Here is a 22,763-nt window from a genome sequence, read left to right as displayed (position 1 = left end):
ACTTCGGCGATCTCGTTCTGTTTGGTGCAACGCGGCGATGCGACAAAGAGCTGAAGTGTTCGTTGTGTGTGGTGCGGTGCAGGGAGGTAGAAAGCCACACTAACACGGAGCGCGAATTGGTTGTTGTGGGCCTGAGGGACTGAACCCGTATACAGGTTCAGTCCCGTCGTCGTCAGCTGATCCGGTCCAGCTGGTCCGGGAGGATGCAGCGAGCGTTTTTAAAAGTAAATCTTCCTTCGTTCTGTTTCAAAATGGGGAAGTATCCCGACGCATACCGTGAGTAAAAAGCTGCGGGCATTTTCAACAAATTTACGTCGCTTAAATTGAACAATGGACTCCGGATTGTTGTCCTAGATCTGCCGTTTTTATGCTTCGTGTTGGACTGCGTTTGCACAGCGACGCACACAGCTCGAGTAGATGACTCGATCCTGCAAACGACCGGTTAACAGAATTTCAGGGAAACTTAAGTCACCACTGATATTTTCTTTTAAATCTCGTGCGAGTTTGTTGCGCTCATCATGCGGTGTGAATAAAGTGGGACAAGATTTCCTACCTGCCCACAGATGCATGAACTGAGACCATTTATTATGTGCTGAGCATAGTGCTTTTTATTTATTTTGAAAAGAGGCGTTGGTGCATTTACTATGGTACAATCACTTGAGAGTTGAGAAATTGGAGAGAGCGAGCAAGCTTTCCCAACTTTGTATGTTTTCTCTGGCACTGCCCTGTTTCAGTTTCAGTAGGCATATCTACAAGCAGGTACAAACTGCTCTAAAGCAGGTAAAAAAACAGGGGAAGCTTAGGACGGTGCAAACTCCGCGTTTCGCGCTTTTCGTAAGGTGACTTTTGCGAGGTATACGGAATATGCAAGCGATTTTGTTACGCCCGTCGTTTGCGTCTCTCCAGCAAAACGGATAAGATGATTACAAAGGCGCAATCACAATCCAAGATTTACGATAGCAGTTTGTTTGCTTCGGTGGTCCGTGTAGTTGTATTTTACCCTGCTCTCTGCAACACCGTGTCATGACGAAGAGCTGGAACGGTCACGGTTTGTGCTGGCCTCCCGGTTGACAGAAACCCGCATCGCCCGCGTCGGCACCGAGTGTGCTTGGGGTGTTGATGCTCACAAGCCACGGATGCTTTCATCCGTGGCTTGTTGCCAGCTAATCCTGCTGCTCAACGGCGAGGAAGCGGCGAGAGTGACCTCTGAAGTGAATGTAGATCCTCGTTCATTCAGTTATCCGGTGTCAAAGTGCGGAAAATGTCCAACGTGTACTGAGGGCGGGAACTACGAGCGTTTTGCCTTGCTTTTATAACCGAAACCAGAGCAACGAGATAACTGCCTTGCGTACTCCAAAATGACGGAAGCAAAAAGTTTCAACAGGTCGAGTACGTCACCGGGGATGTAGGCGAGACGGTGCGCACCGTTTAAACGCTTGCAGTATCCACGAGTGGTACCAGGAATGCGACGTCAACAGAGAAGGAGCTCGCTATTCAGCATTCCATAACACATTGATGAATGACGTTTTAGCGAAGAGCGACATTTTAGCGAATAGACGTTTTAGCGAATAACGGGGGCGCGCGTTAAGCGCGAAACACATGTACGACGAAACCGTCCGATCCGACGTCCGACCGCGCAATACGAAGGTCGGAGGCGAGGGTTTTCAACGCTCTCCGATGCTACGAAAACCCTCTCCCCCCAAGGTCATTCCGGCAGTCCGCACGTCGGATCGGACGGTTTCGTCGTACATGTGTTTCCCGCTTTAACCCATCCGCCGCGCTGCGCTTACGCCACTCCGCGGCGACAGTCTGCGGCGGCTCATTACAAAAATGTGAACCCATTTGGCCCACCCGAAAACACCACTTCGCGGCGTCCGACTATTCGCTAAAATGTCATTCGGTGAAACGTGGGCGTTCGCTAAAACGTCATTCGATCAAGTAAGTGCCTCCCCCCCCCCCCCCCCCCCCCCCCCCCCACGCCAGTCATCACGAATGACACCGGCCACGAACTCCCGAGCCCCACTGCTCCACTCAACACCGACACGGCAGACGACAACAAACTGCATCAACACGACCCAAAAGTGAAGGCTTCTGCTCCCGTACTTCAACTAGCGGAAGTGAAGTGTTGAGCACATGTCCTTCGCAAGAATATATAAAAAATGCCTTGCGCAAGGATCATTTCCATTTATTATTAATTACATAATGATAAAATACCAATTTTTTTTTTTTCAAAAATCTGATTCAAGCTAGTCGGACTGCTCATAACACTGGTCTAGCATGAAAATAACAAAAATTTGAACTTCTTCATGACCGGTTTAGGATTTATCGTTAATACATCGTTATTTTTCGCAGCGGACTAACATTATAGATTTTGCCTCCATATTTTTTAAATGCAAACAGTTCTTACATACGGCTGTCCATTCCGCCGTGTTTTGTGTCTTCTTCTATAAATCTTTAACGGTCAGCGACTAAAGAGCTCACCCGCACATGTCAAGCTTATATACGCCGCGGGAAGAAAAGCATGTTGAATAGGAAGCGCAGGAAGTGTCGGGCGCAGTGTCGGCGTTGTGTTTGTGTATATGTTGGTGACGTGTAATGCGTGGTATTGGTGTTGTCTGTGATGTATGTGGGGTTCTGTGTACTTGTGATCGGGCGTAGCGTATTAACAAACTCGTTTTTTTTTTTTATAGACTGCTAAAATTCCGCTAGGTGGCGCAAGCTACAGCCCGATTTCAAATAGTTTGCTCGAGTTATTTGTCCATTTAAGTTCGCTTTTCTGTCTAGCGGCTCGATCGTAGCTGCCGACCGCCGACGACGCACGTACGTACCTTAACACGCAGCTACGTCCGCCGCTTGGAGACTGTTTACTGTGCATAAAAGACACCGAACGAGAACAAACGTCGTCCTGTGTGCTCTCAATTCATCTGAAAGGCGCGCGGCTCATGTGCTCGTCTCTCGCCTGTTCTCGACTGCTGGCCGCCATGTTTTATGAGCACGCTCAGCCGTGCTTAGCGGAAGAAAAACACGGTGTATCGTGTTAAGTTTACATAGCACCTCATGTGTGGACGAAAAACACAGATGGCTGCGTGTAAAACGAACACGTTTCGACGTGTCCGCTATGGGACAACGGTTTACGCGTCTGGGCGTGTTATTTTTGCTAACAGTGTGGGTTGTGCAATCACAATCCAGCAGTGGCTGGGAGAAGTGCTTTGGTCACGTGTGGATCTTAAATTACGTGTTCGGTATTAAATTACAATACGAGTGACTAAAATATATATTCTAGCGTCATTACGGTCAAACAAAGAACATTTTGACAACAAAAACACGTATAAATAAAAGTCCTTGCGGAGGATGCCCAGATTTCTAATTCAAGTTTTAGCTGTAAAACGATTACAAAAAGAACATACTATCTTGTTTAGTGTTTTTTTATAGCCCCCTACAGAATGCTTAACATTATCGCAATACAGCTTTAACTGGTACGACGCCGTTATCTTGGCTTGCGAGTTTGGTGACCGTGAAATATATGCGCAAGCATATCTCTCTCTTTCGTCCCAAAAGTAACATTATATAGAGCTTCTTCGCGACGCGTAGTGAAAACATATTAGTTGCAATACTATGTTTTTAATTTAAATGTTACTAATGTCCCAAATTATCTAAAGTCTCTAACGCCGAGTGGTAGAGCTTGCCCGTACGCAAGACCGTTAGGTTTCGTTTTTTTCTTCGCACGCAGGCGAAAGGTCTTCCATCAAAGCGACTATACGTTCTTTCCTCCATAAGTCCGAGCGCAGCCGCCACGACAAGTGAACGGAGCCGATCAGTACAGCTGAAAGTGCGGCGTCACAGCGTCAATCATAATGCCGTGCGTTTGAAATCACCTGAAAGACCAAAGGATGCAAGGAATGTGGCGCGACCTCATGTGTGTGTTTGTACGCAGTCTGATCATTGTATGCGTTCGGTCCTATGGTGAAATAATGCATAGAGCTAGCGGAATTTTAATCCGTATGCCACAGACATAGCGATTCCCTGCACTCCGCCGAGCAAACAGAAGGATAAAGAAAGCACGCCGATCTTGTGTTGGAACAAACTCAGGCCCCAGACTTTTTTTTTCCGGGTGGAACCAGCTGAACATAGGGAGGAAGGAAGGAGATGAGATGAGTAACCAACTAGCTCAGCTCATTCCCATTGTAACAAAAGTCTCGGTGAGTATGTTTGGTACCATACCTCAGACATGATTGTAATATGCTCGGCGAGGATGAACCGAAACTCGTACGCGCGCTGATCGATTGGAAGCAAAATGAGTCTCCAGTGTCAAAAAACATTGGCCGGTCGCGCTAATTAATCAATTTTGGCTCGAGCCTCTGCGGAGCGCGTTCATTTCCAGGAGCGTTTTCTCTCCCCCCTCTCTCTCTTCCTTGTTGACAGAGACCTGATGGCGGTCGACGTGGAGACTGAAGTCACCGACTCATCTAACGCTCTCCAGGTCCCGGTTTCATTAAAGATTCGCGAAAAATATTAACGCGCTTGCGAAAGCTAAAACGACCTACGAGCTAAATTTGCGTTCACTAGGACGTGCGGCCCACTAATTTGATTGGCGGGCGATTCTCGTGTTTAAATTTTCTTTGTTCATGTGGCGAAGCTGGGGATGATATTTTGTTCGGTCATATCAAATCTTTATAATTCAATATTTAATTATAGATTTTATGCGTCATGATGCAGTTATGACCTGGGGGCAGTCATTATTAAAGGCAATACCAATGAATATGCATGGAAAAAGGACAGTTGGCACATTAAAAAAAATATGCCTTTTCATCGATTGTCGTTCGGCTGAATCCACGTGGAAAATTTAGGGGGGTTAGCTGAAAACTATATTCGCTACCGCTTGAGCTTGGAGCAGCTGATTCGCAATAGCTCCTAAACTAAGTGATCTCGAAGAGAGACACGGAGTAAAAAACACCGATTGAAATATATTTATTTAAGTTTTTTTTTATATTTGCAATCTCAGGTAGCGATTCTAGCAGGAAGGGGCATAAAAAATACATCATGGTTTGCGCCTCATCATCGTATCACGTACATAATAATGCTAAAGCAACAAGAAGCAAATTAAATATGGTGGTCAGATGCATTACTACAGATATATAGGGTGGCTTCAGTGGATTTTATGTTGTAAAACGACCCGTAAACAATCAAACTCTGCATATACAGTCATGTCTAGTTAATATGGAACGAGTTATTATGAATACCCCGCTATATGAATACCGTTTTCGGGGACAAACTGGATAAATACGTGCAGTTTTGTCTCGTTATAATGAACAACTCACATTATGGACAATATTTTGGGAGAACGAAGGTGTCCGTATTTAGGCAACAATGTTATAAGTCTCCAGCATTCACCAAATGTGCATTCGGGTGGCCAGATTTAGAGAGTATAATGTCGAGGCGTTGTTTCCTTCCTGCGAAAAAGGGGATCAACAAGGTTCCAAAGTCAAAAGTGGACGTGTTCGCACTCGCAGAAGAACCGAGTTGGCCATGAATGTAACATCTGGCAACATCTTCCGATAGGCGCAGCGACCGGACAACAGAGTGCGTCGTCTGCTTGCGGCGCCATTCGGAAGATGCTGTAGATTCCATGGGTGCGCAAACTACGCCATATTCGTGCACCCTCACGAATTCCTTCCATCCTTTTACGAAGCTTTAATCCAACAGCGCACACAAAACGCAGGCAGGAACAATTACTGGTGCCTACAACACCGTCCACTGAGTCTCCCGGACGGCAATGGACATCTTCCGCAAATATTCGGTAGCATTTATTGGCAAATACAGAAGCGTTTTGCCTGGCCTTGTATAGCAGTTGTACACGCATGTGAAAGGCATTCCAAACGAACTTATTTGAAGGATCGTAATGGGGTCTCTGCCCTCTCTGTTTTTTTAGCAACCGACTTTTTAGCGGCCGTGGATTTTTTAGCGGCCGAGGAAAACGAGGATTTTAAACACTTTGACCAATATTTATGTTTTTAGCGCTGTTGCAGGGTCACACTGCTCATACATCATACAAAAGATAGTCTGCAGACTCAAATCACCACAATATCCGTGGTTCGAATGCCGCATGTCAAGGTTTCTCCCTGAACTGATTGCCATGCGGCATTCGAATCACGGATTTCGCGGTGACTTACCTTGGAATCTGTATGCAGACTGTCTTTTGTATGATCTACAAGGAGTGTGACCAAGACTTTAGAGGAACAAGATTACGGCATGCGGATATTCAAATGCCGGGCTGCTCCCGGCTCTGCACTGTCACAACACACTGATATCGCCCCATATGCACAATCAAAAATGGTGGATGATAATATAGAGTTTTACGGTAAAAAGCCCACAGGCTTTGCTCCTGCTAGCTACTCGAGGTGTCGCATTGAGCAAACGCAGAACTCAGGCACATGCGCAGTGGGACGCTTCAGGCTGCTTGGGGGACCCAAAGCGACGGGCTCCCTCTTCTAAAGCATTTTCATGTGTGCTACTGCTACGCAAACAATAGAAAGAAAAGAACACACCTAAAAAGCGCTTCTAAGAAAAGCTGGATTAATGGGTTCATTACAGGGATGGGCAGTATTTCAAATACAAGTATTTGAAATATGTATTTCAAATACTTTGTGTATTTTGCATTTGTATTTAGTTACAAATTGGGTGACGTATTTGACGTGTGTATTTAAATACTAAAACGTGGGTATTTAAAATACGATTGTAATTAAATACAATTTTGTGGGTGAAAATACATCCCTCAAATTTATTGTCACGACTGATTTTGATCATCCTAAGACGTGTGCAGAGCAGGAAGAAAACTACGTTCTGCACCAAAGGCAGTGTCTCTCAATCAAGCACAAGCATTTAGTGACTTTGTGATTACGTTGCTAGTCCAGGGCAAGAATAGTGACGAAATCGGCGTTTACAGGCAGACTGGCTAAATAAGTGCCTGTGACAACTTGTGATGCTTTCCAGCCTGATTTCCATCCATATTTTTTCCTGGAACATTCTAAATTCGCGGTTATTCCAGATTTTCGCAACTGGTGCGAGTTGCAACAGTAAAAAATTCTCTGGCTAGTGCTGCGCGTCTTGGTGGTCTCAGTTCTTTGTTGGTCTATACCAAAAGTAATCGACAAAAAAAAAAAAGCTGCTCTAAGCTCTGTACTTTTTTCACCTATAACGTCCAAGCTGATTACATTTTTTTTGTGATTATATTTCTGTTACGTTACCAGAGCCTCGCACACTAACTCCCGAGTTTGCGACGCAAAATTTAAATGAGATGCCCAGAAACCCGTTGCAGGTGTCCTGAAGTCGCTGACACAAATTTTGACGAATGTATTTGGAAAAGTATTTGGAGGAGACCAAATACATTTGGTTGTATTTGTATCTTGTACTTAAATGCTTTTTTGGGAATGTAATTAGATTTGTAATTAAATACATTTTTGACGAAGTATTTTGTGTTTGCGTTTCGATACATATTTGCATGTATTTTGCCCATCCCTGGTTCATTATAAATCTTATTCCTCTCCACAACTTCTCGCTGTTACTAAATAATTTTTTTAATGGTTTTACAATAGGGGGCCGCCCACGCTTTCGTTCCCCCAGAACTACGGTGCATGGAGCGCGTCTTCGACTAGTATGTTTAGCGTCCTATCCCGCCCATGCATCGAAAGAGGGGCCCAAAATGCAACAAGTGACGTCACAAAAGGTGGGGTATCACGCTGTTTGATGTCGGGATCCTAGCGGTTGGTTACAAAAGTTCTGGCGGAAGGCACGAGCGAACGCGAGTGTCGCTGTCGTCACAGCGTCCCAACTCCTGTCTGCCCAAGCTTCCGTGGACTGTCAAACTGGCAGTCCACGACGGGCAGCAGAATAGGCGTCTGCCACATACGCCAGTGTTGCTGTGACGCCGCGAGAATCGCGGCCGGCGACAGCAGCACACTCCTGCACTCTTAGGAAAAAAGGCCAAGTCCTCCCTAAAAGGAGGAACGCTCTTGTCACCTATGTTCCTTTAGAAAGGGAGAAACTTTCGTCCTGAAAGCAGAGGAGCGAAGATCCTCTGTCGCCTGCATCTCATTATGGCAGCCCCGAATCGAGCAAATCGGGCTCAATAAGGCTTAGAGAGGACTCTTCATGTATTTAGTGGGGCGAGTGGAGCAGCAAATAAAAGCCTAACACGAGCTTTCCGCGAACTGCTTGTGTTTCCGAAGCCGGCTCCCCTTCGCAGGTAAAGGAACTTGCGTTTGAAAGAAGTCACCCAGTCTTCTCATCGTCAGCACTGCGATGTCAAACGGAGACAACCGGTATCCAGTTACTTCGCGCACTTTGCGTCTTACTTTTGCTATTCCTCGAGCCACAATTCCTTAGTCAACCGTACAACAGCACTGCAAAAACGTCACGCTTGTATTGCTTAATGTCACAACTCAGCCTGCGTTTCTTGGTCTAAACAGATGTTTCGGCATCGTCATTTGCTGAGCTGCCTCCGTAAGTTGTGCTGATTGGTTCTCCGAGTGTTGTGCGTGAAAGTAGACGCACCGACTTTTTTTTTAGAGTGAGTGATAAACCATCCGCGAAACAAAAAGCTGCTCTTGAAGCAGACTACTTGGCTTGTTGTTGCACGGTAGCAAGAAATATGGCGAAACGTGAAAGAAGGTTAAATCGCTTGCCAACAGATGGCAGGGTCAAGCAGTGTAATTCAAAGTAGCTAGGCTAGGTGGCGCTAGGTACCGCTCCATTCATGTACTACAATTTTTCTTTATTTGCTCATGCCACTGTTTTGTGTTGGGCCCTTGGGCAGCGAGATACAGGGGCTTGGAGCGATAAGCTGCTATCCCGTTTACCAGGCAAAAGCGACCCCCACTACGCTGCCGCCGTGTTGTACACTTTTGACCACTAGACGCGTGACCGTGCCAAATCCTGAGGATTTACACAAAACTAAGCCGAGATTTGTATTGCGATCGCTGTAGAAACATAATAAACTACTTTTGTTCAATACTGTTAGCCCCAAAGATCAGTGTCTAGCTCTGACTAAACCCAAAATACAGCACCACGGCTGACGGCATCTAGCGGAGGTATTGCAAATTGCCTTTGTTTATGTCGTAAAAGCACATTTTGTGACTTCGAACAAACAAAACGTAGCTTATCTCGCCGGTACTGTTATTAAAGATATATACAGAAATATTTGTGCACGGTACTTCGTTAAAATATACACGTAAAACTATAAGGTCACGTGTCTAGTGGTCAAAAATCTGCAACATGGCGGCGGCACTGGGGCCACTTTCAGCTGCCAGTTTATCGCTCTAAGGCCGTCTACCTCGTTGCCCTTGGGGTGCCTTTATTATACACAGATATGGACATATTACGCATGCCACTAGCATCAGCTGAACATATACATTTCGCGCATACCATATACACGGCTCACCCAACTATCAATATCAACAGTAAAATGAATAGGCGGGCTAGTTGGTACATGTTTGACTTGAAAAGCGCCTCAAAAACGAGGACACGAGGAAGACTAGAAAGGACCAAGCGCGGCGGGAGCCTTAATTCGTGTGCAAATAGTAAGTGTGTTTCAATAAACGTTCAGTTGTAAGCTAGAGCTTGGTCCTGTCTCGACCTCCTCGTGCCCTCATTTTTTAGGCACTTTACAAGTTAAATCAGTACAACACACTAACCCGATCACAACTTCTGAGCTCTGCTTCCGCCTTTCATACTAGCTGTTTTGAAGGTGCGGGTTTTCTCGGTGACCATCTAAACAATAAATAATATTTCCTGCATGTTGATGTTTTTCAGTACTGTCATACCTCTTAGAGCATTTTGAACGGCCCAGGGGATGAATCTCCAAGTAAACAAAAAAAGAGGTTTACAATCCCCTGCAACGCCGAATTAGAGCGCAGCTCTTATGGAGGAGGAGGGGAAGGCACGGAGAGGAGGCTATGGCCCTTTCTCCTCTCCTGCTCGCCTCCCATTTAGGAGAAAATTTTCCGTTAAATGTAGCGGGGAAATTTTTTCCGATCAATTTGGCTGGGAATTTTTCCGCTAATTTTGGCAGGGAATTTTTTCCGCTAAATTTAGCGGGGAAATTTTCACTAAATTTAGAGAGGAAAATTGTTTCTGCTAAATTTGGCGGGCAACTTTTTCCGCTAAATTTGGCGGGGAGAATTTTCCACTAAATTTTGCGAGGAAATTATTCCGCTAAATATAGCGGGAAGTTTTTCCGCTAAATTTAGCGGGAAAAATTTCTCATTAAATTTTATGCGAATTTTTTCCGCTAAATTTAGCGGGGAAGTTTTTTTGCTAAGTTTGGCGGGAAATATTTTCCACTAAATTTTATGGAAAAAGTTTTCCGCTAAGTGTTGCGGGGAAATTTTTCCGCTAAATTTAGCTGGGAAGTTTTTCCGCTACATTTAGCGGGGAAAATTTTCCGCTAAATTTTGCGGCGAAAATTTTCCGCTAAATTTAGCGTGGAAATTTACCCATAATGCACCGCGCGGTTACGCCGACGCCGATGGCGACCGCGACAGCAACGGCGACGGCGACGCCGCTCAAGACGGAAACGGGCGCCCAAGTTCTGCTCTCTAAAAGTAAACGCTCATGCCGTAATTCTTTGAAACGCAATAAATCGAGCCTCCCCACTGCACTTCCAAGCCACCTGTTTGCTTCCCCGCACGGCACGGTGTAGCCAGTCTTTTGTTGTACTTTTTTATTATTATTTTTTATTATTTTTGCGTTTCGCGTGCGGCTGCAATTGTCTTTGATTAATATTTGTAGCAGGGGTATTCACTCAGGTGGAAACGGTGCTTCACGGGCAGAGAAATCGATATTTTGATAAAGTGGAATGCAGTTAAAGCTGCGACTTGCAGCAGGTGTTAAGTGTACGAAGCTACGCTGTGGTGAGCTCGAAAATGTTTAGCGCTCATCCCAGCGCGCCACTTGGAGGGCTGTTTCTCCAGTAACCGTAGTATATACTTAAACAGCAAAATAAAGAATAGCTCTTTTTTGCCGATTTTGCCTACCATCCTCCCTTAATGCTAAAATTCAAAAATGTAAATATACGTACAATCCATCATATTTTCTTACTGTTCAGTCCTTTCCCAGAGCGCAATTGCTTTCGGGGAGGAGACAACAGGATATCACAGAGCACAGTCACATTGGCCAGTGTACGATAGGAGCTACGGGTCAGACCAGCGTTCCATTATGACTATCCGCTGATCCATCTATCGCACCGTAATCCCCTCAAGCGGTCTTTGACTCTTTAATTAACAGCGGAATGTCAACCTGCAACAACCCCTCCCCCCCTCCCTCCGATCACCACCCGACCAGCGGCATCGAAGCCCGACAGTTTACGTCATCTCATCTCGTTGTTACACCATGCACTGATACGCGAACGCACGGCCACATCGGCGGTAATTCCAGTTTTATGTTCACAACGCGCAACACTGCCATCGCGATGTTGCTGCTAGGTTGATGACACTCAGAAATACAGAATCACGTTGATTGCCGTTTGGCACTCGGCATCGAAAAAGTAAACCGAACTCAGCACAGAAAGAACCCAGGCACCCGGCAGCAAAACCTGCCTGTCTTGGAAGGAGAGAAAGAACACAGACAAGCTGGTTGGGAACATAATTGAAAGCGGGAACATAATTGAAAGAAAACCTGAGATTCGTCCAAATAAAAAAACGGACAGCACGAAACGACACGACGGAGTTTCCGCGGTTTCCATGACGTCGTCAACGTTGAAACGCTGTTCCGCAATCCGGGGGCGGTCATCTTAGTCCAGTGTACGTAGTGCTGCTAGCGCTGCTCCGGAATTTCGCTGTTTCTAACGACTTCGTTTGTTCGTTTGATAAAATTAGTGGTAAAAACGTCAATCAAACCGAAATGTTCTGCAGGTTTAAACTGGCAGACCGAATTGGGCAGGCGGCATTTGCTGCCCGATAAAGCTCTATTAACTCAACAACATTTTTTTTTAAACAACGCGCACTACATGGTCGGGAAACGAAACCGAAAGAAGATGAGGCGCCAAAGCGGAACCTTTAACCCGTCTGCCTGGAGAAGGAGAAAACGTCTCGCTCCTCTTTTCTTGTGCCCACTTGGGGACGCGTGAGTAGAGGGGAGAAAGACGCGTCGTTGCCACCTTCTTTCTCCTTTCTTTTTCTCATAGTGTATCACGTCAACAGGCGGAAATTGAAGAACCACCTTTTGGATGCGGTATGAACACTAGTCGCAGACGCGTTCCTGGCACTATACCAAAACAGCTTGGGGCTTCGTACTGCGCATTTGAAGTGCGATGCCCCATGTGGTATGGGGAACGCAAGACTTTGAGACCCTTCATAATAAAAATCTAATAGCGATATTTCGTATATCGTGCGCAAGAGGATCGCGTTGCTAACGGAATCTACCAGGAACATGGCTCGCGATCCGCAGCGTAAAATATTCAAAAAATCCCTAATACCACAGTTTTGTTAAGGCACGGTATACTGTTAATCCATCGCGCTATAAACTCACTCCAGTAATTGCGACTATCGACTGCCCAGCTTTGCATCGCTCAGATGTGTATAGTGTGACGATGGAAACGTTGTCTATTTACATGAGAAATGGATACACACCGGTTCTCTAGTAATTGCGAATATCTACAGCTCACATTCTCACCGCTCAGGCTTGTTACGCGCGCAGCATCCTTCGCCCATACATGATGTTTACGGTTTGTCGAACCCTGCCGTTGTTAGCATTGAACATCAATCTTTACTTTTAAAGTTGTCGCCCAATTTAAGAAAGCTCGACAGGAGAGACGGTTGTGACGGCAATCTTCATGGCGTGGAAGCAAAACGAAAATAGCAAGTATCGACATTCACCCTTTAACAGAACTGAGTTGCGCTCTGCACACGCGCAAATCAGCCCCTCCCGTTAAAGGGAATCGATAGCCAACCAGAGTTTAGTGAGCATTTTGTGGGCTATCGATTAAACCGCAACCAGTCGAACATTCACTGCTCATTAACTCAGAGACTTATAGTCGGTGACAGGTTAAAAGTTAAGGGCGAGGGAAAGGAACGCTAGGGAGGAGGAAGCAGAAGAAATGGTGGAGAGGGGGATGTTTCCTCCTCTCCTCTCCAGCAGCTCATCTGCTTTCTTCGCCCATGCCTTCCTGTCCCTGACCTTGAATTTTGAAAGTGTCACTGACTATAGTGAAGAAATGGTCGTTCGCTTTGACAGAGCGCTGACAGCCTTAGTTGTCTACTGTCTATCCCACTCAAGCCCCCCCCCCCCCCCCCCGCCCTTAAGGAAACGTACTTTTTAAATCAGGTAAATATAGTGTGGCAAAATTCCAAATGTGATTCAGCGGAAACCTTAGGAGATTTTTTTAAAAGTCTCATTAGTGTCAGTATAGAGCCATTGAAAAAAGAGCATTACCCCGATTGAAATTTGACTCGGCTCGAGAGGGAGAGGGCAAGGGCCCGTTTAGGCTGAATGAGCAACTCAGATTGTTTCACACATTTGCGTTTGATTTAGAAACAAGAAAAAATACTCTTTTTTTTTCCCCTAAATCTTATTTACGTAAGAAGAAGGGTACACGAGGAGGAGTGTGAAACACATTGCAGTTTAATCAAAATGTGAATTAGGGTAAGTGTTCGTTTCGAAGGAAGGAATCTAACAAACAAGAAAGGGTGTTTTCTATCCCGAGAGGCGACGTTCTATAAAAGGGTGGGAAAACTGCGGCCCGCGATCCCCCGTATGCGGCAATTCGCGGGCCCAAGTGTGGCTCGCGGCTCCGTGGTAAGCATGCCCCCTTCCCCTCTTGTGTCCCCAAAACAAAGAAGGTCATATAATTATAAGAAAGAAAAAAAGCTTCCTTTTTTTAGAAGGCTCTTTAAGTAAATGTAGTTGTGTCTGCGGCTCTAACCCCATGCCCCTCTGGCCATCCCTGTTTTATAACCATCTCGTAATAAAGAAGCTCTGACCGTCATGATGTCGAGAAACCCGTACTTTTCGCCAATGATTCCTTGAAAAAAACGTAAAGACCGAACATAGAACCGAAAAACTTAAAGATGACCACAGCGCCTTCCTAATTTTAAAGATCGCAACCTATTTTGGTTTTAATAATGCGAAGGGTTTTTTGTTGTCCAACACAAATCTATGATCGTTGCATGGATTCCCCAGTCTGTTTACAGTTTTGCGCATTCAATCAATTAAGGGCGTACGCGATCGAGTTTGTCGGCTCATTCCGCTATAATCTGCTCATGAATTCCTTAGTTTTTTTGTATTGCAAAAAAAGAAACAACCTCGGATGCAATATGTGTGAGTAAAATCTGTTAAATTGAAACTTTGCCAACACTCGCGTAGTCTCGCTTTTGTTAACGTAATTGCAACCACGCAGCATCAACGAACTGTTCAGAGGCTTTCTTTTGACGCTGGCAGAGTGCCAGATTTAATGTGGCAACAAAACAAAACAAAAAAAATGTTGTAAATCTTTTGCTGCACGCCATGTTCAAAAGTTATCTGAACGGCGCGAGCTGATTGTCTGGAGATCTGGTTTCATTTTGCTAGTTTTTGTACCAACTTAAGTCACTAAGATGGTGAGAAGGGTAGAGAGGTGTTTCCGTTGTCTCACCTCCAGTGCAAAATCTTAGGTTAGATAACGTTTCGTCGTCTTTTGTGCCTCCAGCGTGCACGTGCAGCCAAAGCACGTTCGAAGCCGACAAGTGCTTGCGAGAGGACCCGCACTACAAAAAAATACTCTGTCATTTTAGTCTCTGGGTGCTCTAAGGATTTTTAAGATAGCTGTGCTTTCACACTTGGGTCATTTCATAGCACTTACACAAAACTTAAGAAGTATAGTGCATGGGAAAGACCGGAACGAGACTGAGCTCGACAAAGGTGCTTGTCCCATTTTAATGTGGACTGCAAAATAAATGAGGAGGCTTTAAAATTCTAAATGCGCTGCTTCTTCGCAAGAGTTTATGCAGCAGGCAACACCTATCAAAGCCATCAACTCACTCTAGTTTTCGAATTGAAGCTATGCGGTAATCCGAATTAAGCGAACTGCATATCGTGCAGTGTGTCACAAGCTGACTATTGGATATGGGTCTTGTACCAATTTATTAAAAAAAAATATCCTTAAAGGTACAGTGCACAACGAAAAAAAAAATGAACCAGCGCAGCGCGTGGCCTCGCGAATAAACATTTACATCAAATATTCCTAGAGTAACTACATATCGGAGGCATATGACTACTGTAGAGTGGAGTAGCTGTTTATGGTAGCCATATACGCCAGAGAAGCTGTATATTCTGATAATGCTGAGCATACGCAGTTATTCTAGCGAGGCTGCGCTCCGCGCTGGTTCATTTCATTTCGTTGAGCGCTGTACTTTAATGCGGTCTGTATGCGCGAGTTATACGGCCAGGGAGGCATAATACAGCGGGTTAATCTTCACAATAAGTCGGATAATTAAGTAAAATCTCTCGATTAACTTTTTCATTAGTCCGAATGAACATCTGGTACCAAATATAAACTTGCTGTGCGTCGTCGAGAGCAACTAAATCGGTCAATTTTAGAACGACCCGACAACGTGGGTAGCGCGGGGTGCACCAAAGCTATCCAATCGTGCAGCAGAGCTGCAGGTGGGATACAACGTGCTCGCGCGGATTTGCCGTCTCTTATCATAGCCCCACCCTTGTGACATTTGCCCGAATCAGGGTGTCGAACCGGAACCGAACCGAACCGAAAACCGGAACAGAACCGTTATTTTTGGCCGAACCGGAACTGAACCGAACCGAAATCTTCGCCGCCATCTTGGAACTGAACCGGAACTGAACCGGAAAGAAATATAACGGTAACCGGTTCAAAACGGTTCACGGTATTTTTTTTTTTATCAGAAAAATGAGTGTTTGAGAGTAAACGTTAGCCGCTGTATTTATATGTAGTGATCAAATTGTCATATACCGAATTTCAATGTATGACAAATTCTGGGTTTTCATAGCGCTTTGGTATTGGCACTGCGATTAATCGTGCGTCATGTGGTCACCTGACATCATGGTGTCAAGACATGCTGTCAAATAATGTCACGTCACGTGGCCCCGCGACGTAGTCGCATAACTCACCGCGTCAAGTCGACTTCAATTCAGAACGTCAATATAGTCCGTTGCAACTCAGGAAGGTAGGGCGAGGAAAAGGAATGCCGGGGAGGAGGATGCAAGCAGAACACTGGAGAGAGGAGGAGGTTTCTCCCTCTCTTCTCCAGCGTTCCGTCTGCTTCCTCCCCCCCCCCCCCCCCGGCCTTCTGTTCCCTCGCCCTTCCTTCATGAGCTGCAATGGACTATAGGTGTATTAGCGTTGTTGACACCGTGGCGTTACGTGCCATCACGACTTCTTGCCGCGAGTCATGTGACTCCGTGACGTCTCTATTGTCATAGGCCCGAGTTGAGTGCTCGGGTTCTTGACAATCTGCATCGCCAAACATTCGTGTTTGCTCTTGTTCAATAAAAGATGAGAATAGCCGAACTCTAACAATGTCTAAAGTTCAACCCATTCTTTATTCTTTGCCAACCCCAGCGCATGACTAAGATAAACACTGGAGGTATACAACTAGCGTCAGATTACATCGTCGTCTAAATAGCAAGTTGAGGAGGGGAAAGTTGTTTCTTTTCTTTATTTTTTCTGCGTCTGCCATTGAGCGAAGGGGAAAACTAATGGGTGTTTTTGCAAGCTATCAACGCCAGGGATTACTTTTTGCGGTGTTTACTGAAAGTACGAAAATTGTTGCATGAACAATTTTACATGTACACATTATTGAGGCACCCAAATATGTTTTCGTTTTTGCTGAACTGTCTGAGAAAGTTGTCCCGAGAACGGAAGCATTGAAAGGACTTAATGTGGATTTTTAATCTGATGTTAAATAAAACTACAAGTGTGCACGGCAGGGATACCTGAAAAGAAAGATTCTAGTGACCTTTGACAGACAGCCGAAGATCGGCAGCCGCTCCAATTCTAGCAGTCTTGTTTAAACTTCACAGGTTTTGGTGCAAAATAAAAGAAATGTAGGATTACTGTTAACCAATGGCACAAATATAATTGTCGAATCGGCACCCCCAAACGTAGGAGGGCGTTCCTTAAAAATTAAAAGTATTCTCTGGAGGAGCATCGTCAAATGAAAGGGGGGGGGGGGGGGGGGTTAAAAACATGCTGTGTTGTAAAGGTTCCTCTCTTCCGCATCTTCGGCACAGAGCAGACAGCGTAATCCTGCAATACTACTTCGTTTGGAAAATCAATCCTGCTGGAAAGCGCGTTCTCGTGGTGCCAGTCGCGTGCGCCGTTCCTCAAGACGCTGCACCAAGCAAGAATATTTTTTGTTTCTGAATACAGGGGTTGCACTACGCGTGAACCTTCTGCAGCGTGCATTTTGCACCACGGGATATGATTTTCTCAGCAAGACGAAATCTCTGACCACTATAATTCGTTTCAGCTAAAGTCCAGACGCAGCCGATGATACAAGCGCGAGCATGCGGCCCTGAGCAGTGCTTGCAGTGCACGATCGCGCGTGTTTGACAGGGACGCTGAAAGCCGGGAGCTCGCGGTTGGAGCATCGGCTTCGTCTGTAGTTTGGCTGATACGAAGTATAGCATACAGTGCGATGATGTCACGTGCAAACCGTCTTAAACAGTTCAGTTTTCTGGTGAAATATGAAGTTCTGAACACAATATTTTGTTTCACTTTAAGTGTGAGCGTAGCACAAGCTATAAGAGCGAGCTCCGGGCTTTCAGCGTCCAAGTACGTGCTCTCCTGCAGTGCAAGTGGTCAGGACCACATGCTCGCGCGTGTAGCATTGGCTGCATCTGGACTTGAAGGGCAATCGATTTGCATCTCTTCTGTTCAATTTGCTGTTTTTGCAAATTGCAAATTTGCAATTTGCAAAACTAGCAATTTGTATCTCTTTTGTTCGAACCAGTGACTGGGACTCTAGCAACACAGTAAGCATAAAATAAACAATAAATCTGATTATTTTGAACATAACAGGTAAAAGAGGATCAGAATTTTGAGCACATTTTCATTTGTTAATGACGTCCTTGGTATGAAGTTGAACCGTTATAAAATCGAAACTACAAGAGTGTGCTACAACCGCTGAAACGTCCGAACACTAAATGTTTGAGGCTTGGTTTGTGAAGGTCTGTATTTCTCAAATTTTTGACCCAACAAGACGGAGTTTCGTCAAACGTGTTTACGTTAAAAACATGCATCTCTAAATATTTCTTTTTGCAGTAAGTCGTCGTGTATGGTATTATTTAGAAGACTATCATTTATTATCTTTGTTTCTGCACATTTCGTGTATTTGCCTGCAGATCTATAACGTGAGCACACAACTTTTTCTGGCATACCCCGAGGCCCGGTGTTTCACACTGCCAAACAGCAAACAAGAAAGCACGTTCTGCAGACTCAACAGATGGCGTATTTCCGGGTATCGTCCTCCCGTGTCGATCTCAAGCGGTTGTGGTAACCTCATACAGTCGTATTCATTGATGACAATAACAAACATTTTATTACTGCCTGCAGACTTGGCAACATAAATAACGGGCCGATAAACCTAAAAATATACATAATAAGTAAGTGCGCCCCCAAATTATCTTAAATGTGCTCTGCAAATCTTTTCCGGCTTTATCCTCAGAGGCACGTGTATAAATGATTTGGGAGAAACTTAAACAATTTTTTCAATTTTTTTCTTTAAAGGGGTCACGAAACGATTTTTCAACTTTTTTCTTTTTAGCTTTTCTCCTCAAATCACAAATCGCGCATTGTACCAAACAATTCAAGAAGACGGAAAGGAGGGACTCCCCTCGTGCTCGGACTCTCGTTTGTGTACCCGGACACTGCCATTCTTTCCCTTGAAGATTAGCCAGTCGCTCAAAACTCAGAGTTGCTCTTCCCACCCCGTTCACCCCTAAGCTGACAGTGCTGTGGAAGCTACGTGCTCCTTGGGCAAGCCACACTTTGCCACGTGGTCACGCTCTCTCGAGCATAGAGAATGACCTCAGGTGATGAAAGGGAGGTGGCTGATTGGTCCGGCAAGCGCATAGCTTTCACCGCACTGTCAGCTTAAGGGGTGAAGGGAATAAATGAGGTCCCAGTGTTGTGTGACGTGCGTTTGGGCCGGGTGACGCGCTTTGGGTACCGAAGATGTATCACATTGAAAAGGCAGAGAGCTTTCGAAGGGGAGAAGGTACGAAATAGTCCGCTGTGTTTTCGAATTTTTGTACCGAAAATGAGCCTTTTGACTTTTTACCTTCTTTCTTTTGGCCTCTAAATGATGTGTTATTAGTAAAATGCCAACCTAAATTCAATTATCCCAGCCCAAAAATCGTTTCATGGGCCCTTTGAGCTGATTTAAATAAATTGTGTTCCTGACGCGTATTCAACTTCTCAAACATATAGAAGTATCTCGCGGCATTTATTTGATAAAAAACAATTTTATGGGTCTGTGGGCTAGATGACAACAAAGTCCACAGAGGCGCGTTGTGTAACTGTGATAATTACGCACGCAGACCGTCAAAAAGTGACCAATTAAGTAGCTGTAATGTCGAGTAGACTATGAAATACTACTTTATTTCATTTAACAAAAAGAAGTAGCAAAGGTGATGCTTATTTGCAAATTGAATTGACCGGCATCTTGGCAAGAACAAACCTCAAGCGCAAAGCTATGTCGAATATGTTCGCTACGGTACGCGCTATATTAGGCCATATCTGATCCGGATACGAAGGTCAGATCTTTTCTGCATGGTTCTTCGCCTGCATCACGGTGCTGAGTGTAAACGATATTGGTCAGGAAAGCAAGCGTTGTGCTTGCCGCTTAGTGTTTCTATAAAGGGTAGACTGAAAGGGGTTGTCCTAAAACGTTCCTGAGATTTTTAAAATTTTTTTGCTTTTAGCTCGGTTGCGTCGTCATCATATACAGTATATTGTGAAACGAATTTTATAAACTATAGATTTCGGGATATATATGGCGCGCCCATTTTATGATTTGATGCACTGTAATTAATTTCTAAGTGCAGGGCAACTGCAGGATTCGACTTTTAATACTGCAACGCAAAGTTGTACGAATCACCCATATTTTAGGTGACCCACCTGACTGATAACCTTTAGATTCAGGTAAAATATATGCAACTGGGGTAACAAAATAGATATTGAGTCATATATATTGATCTAGCTTTTCATTAAGTGTTTCATCAAAATTAAACGATGCAAGTTATTATTGGTACCTGAAAATAAAAGTGGATTCTATGAAAGATAAAAAGCTACATAGTTACTCGTTTCACACTTGAAATAGTGCCTATTGCCCAAGGAACGCGGAAAATATATTTTCAATTTAGCGGTTCAAACCGGTTCGAACCGGTTTGAACCGGTTTGAACCGTTCTTTTTTGCTGCCCGGAACTGAACCGGAGCTGAACCGAAAGCCGTAAACCCGAACCGGAACCGAACCGATAAAAATTTCGGTTCGACACTCTGGCCCGAATGGTGACTGTAGAGCACTACTGTGGTTTTCACGTGCTCAAAGTATTTAAAAAGTGGCTGATTTAGTGGTTTGAGATTGCGCTCGGTAAGTTTCTAAATGGAACCATATGACTTTTCTGTCCTAACTAAAGAGCGAATTTAAAAATAATTATTAATTATTCGACTTATCGCTATGATTAGCCCCCATTATTATGTCCCCATGGTCGTATAACTTACTTGCACAAAACGCATTAATATTACCTTTCACGGATTTCTTCTAATAAATCTGCTTGAAATAAAATCAAACACCCTGCATAATTTTAGTACGGCCACGATGGTATATATATATATAGATCACGCCGTCATTCTAACGTTTTTGCATAACTCATCGCTAATCATTTTTAAATATTTATTCTTCGCGTACGCTTAATACTAGAGTAACAGTTTTTTATGGGGTACGACTATGGCTTATATATCATCTGTTAAACGTAGCCTCTTGACGTCTGAGTCACTATCGCATTTTAACCGCGGTTGCCACTGGACTCAAGTAAAATTTGAGTTTTTATGTGCCAAACTAAGGAAGAGCGTCCGGTACGCCTCTTGAAGGACTGAAGTATGAATTCTTTCAACTAGGGGTGATTTGACGTGCAGCCGAACCCGACTGGAGTGTCGCGCAACTAAGGGCATATGTGGGAAGGGTGTATGTTGATGGCACCGTACTCAACATAGAGTATCGTCTCTACATTATCGCCTTCTGTGGTAATGCAGTAGAGTGAAGGCTTGGGGGCGAGTTGGTTTTGCATATTGAAGAATTCAAAACAGCGCGAACAAATCGAGGGATAAGAGTACACGTGGACAGACAGAGCGGTGACTCTCAGCTGAAATTTATTGTAAAACAACACATTAAAAATGGTTGTGGACAAATGGGACGCAATTCTTATCATATTGTCATGTCCTATGACTGTCATACACGTGCCCCCAGGAACGCCAGTTCTTTATCAAACAGAGCGATGGGGGGCGCACTTACACCGTATACGCCTCGGCAATCTCCCTCGTTGTTTGCTGTTTATATCCCCTCAGGATGGCTGTCTTCTAATATTGGTTCACACCCACATCTGTCACAATGAATAGCGAGATTGCTCGATGGCGATGACCTCACCGAGAGCGCGTGTTCTCTTAGCCTATCATTTATACATCGCCCTGTCTGGCCGACGTACACTCTATTGCATGACAGGGGTATTTGAGATACGACACCCTCCCTACACTGTACAAACCGTTTTCTGTGTTTCTTTGTAAATGCGTGACTCCTGTGTATACCACGATCTACTGGCGCATATAGCCTTCTCAACTTCGATGGGGCTGAAAACACCACGTTGACGTTTTCTCTCTGCGCCACTTTCTTCAGCCTGTGAGTCACCGTGTGTATGTACGGTAGAACCACTGGCCTTCAGGTTTTTTACTACCATGATTGTCCGTACGTTTCAGTGCTTTAATGATGATTCCCTGCCACTTCCACGAGAAGACCGTGAGGATCGCATACCCCTTTAGACTTTGTAATCGGACTGAAAAACTGCACCTTATCTCATGTGGATATGATTTAACTAAGGCCCTTTTCAGGCAGGTCATCACCGTAACTTGCATGAAAACGAGCTTAGCTACATTATGTCCGCATGAGAGGAGGTGTAGTTTTTCAATTCAATTAGAAAGTCTAACTTAGGGGGAAGGGGGGTGGTATCCGCACGGCCTTCTTGTAGAAGTGGCAGAGAGTCTCATTAAGGAACTGAAAATTCCGGACAAGTATGGTAGTAAAAAACCTGAAGTAATGCCATTGGTCTTTCCGTAGAAACACAAGGTTACTTTAACGATGCCAACCGACGTGTGCGGTACGTGCTCCGAGTGTTTTTATAGAAAACAACAATTTCTGCTTTGTTCCGGAACTTGCAACAGGCGTTACCATTGCAAATATATCGCCATTAGTAAAGACGAGCACGAATCGCTAGTGCAAAAAGGCAAAAGTGCTTATAAATGCTACGAATGCTCCAGACACCGGGGATATTTGTCGGATGTGCGGCTCGACAATGGCAGCCATGACGGGGCCGATATAACGCGTTTGCGTACGTCTACGGAAAATGCTCCATCTGAGTCAACGCCGTCGGCCTCAGCTTACTTTGTCCGTCTTCTGAATGCTATTGCTACCAAGTTTGACGTCTTGACTGCAGAGGTGAAGCGCCTCGAGGCTGAGAACAGCTTTCTGCACTCGGGAATTAGCTT

This window comes from Ixodes scapularis, unplaced genomic scaffold, assembly GCF_016920785.2.
Source record: "Ixodes scapularis isolate PalLabHiFi unplaced genomic scaffold, ASM1692078v2 PGA_scaffold3__209_contigs__length_174095766, whole genome shotgun sequence".
Lineage (NCBI taxonomy): Eukaryota > Metazoa > Arthropoda > Arachnida > Ixodida > Ixodidae > Ixodes > Ixodes scapularis.
This window is presented reverse-complemented; position numbering follows the sequence as displayed.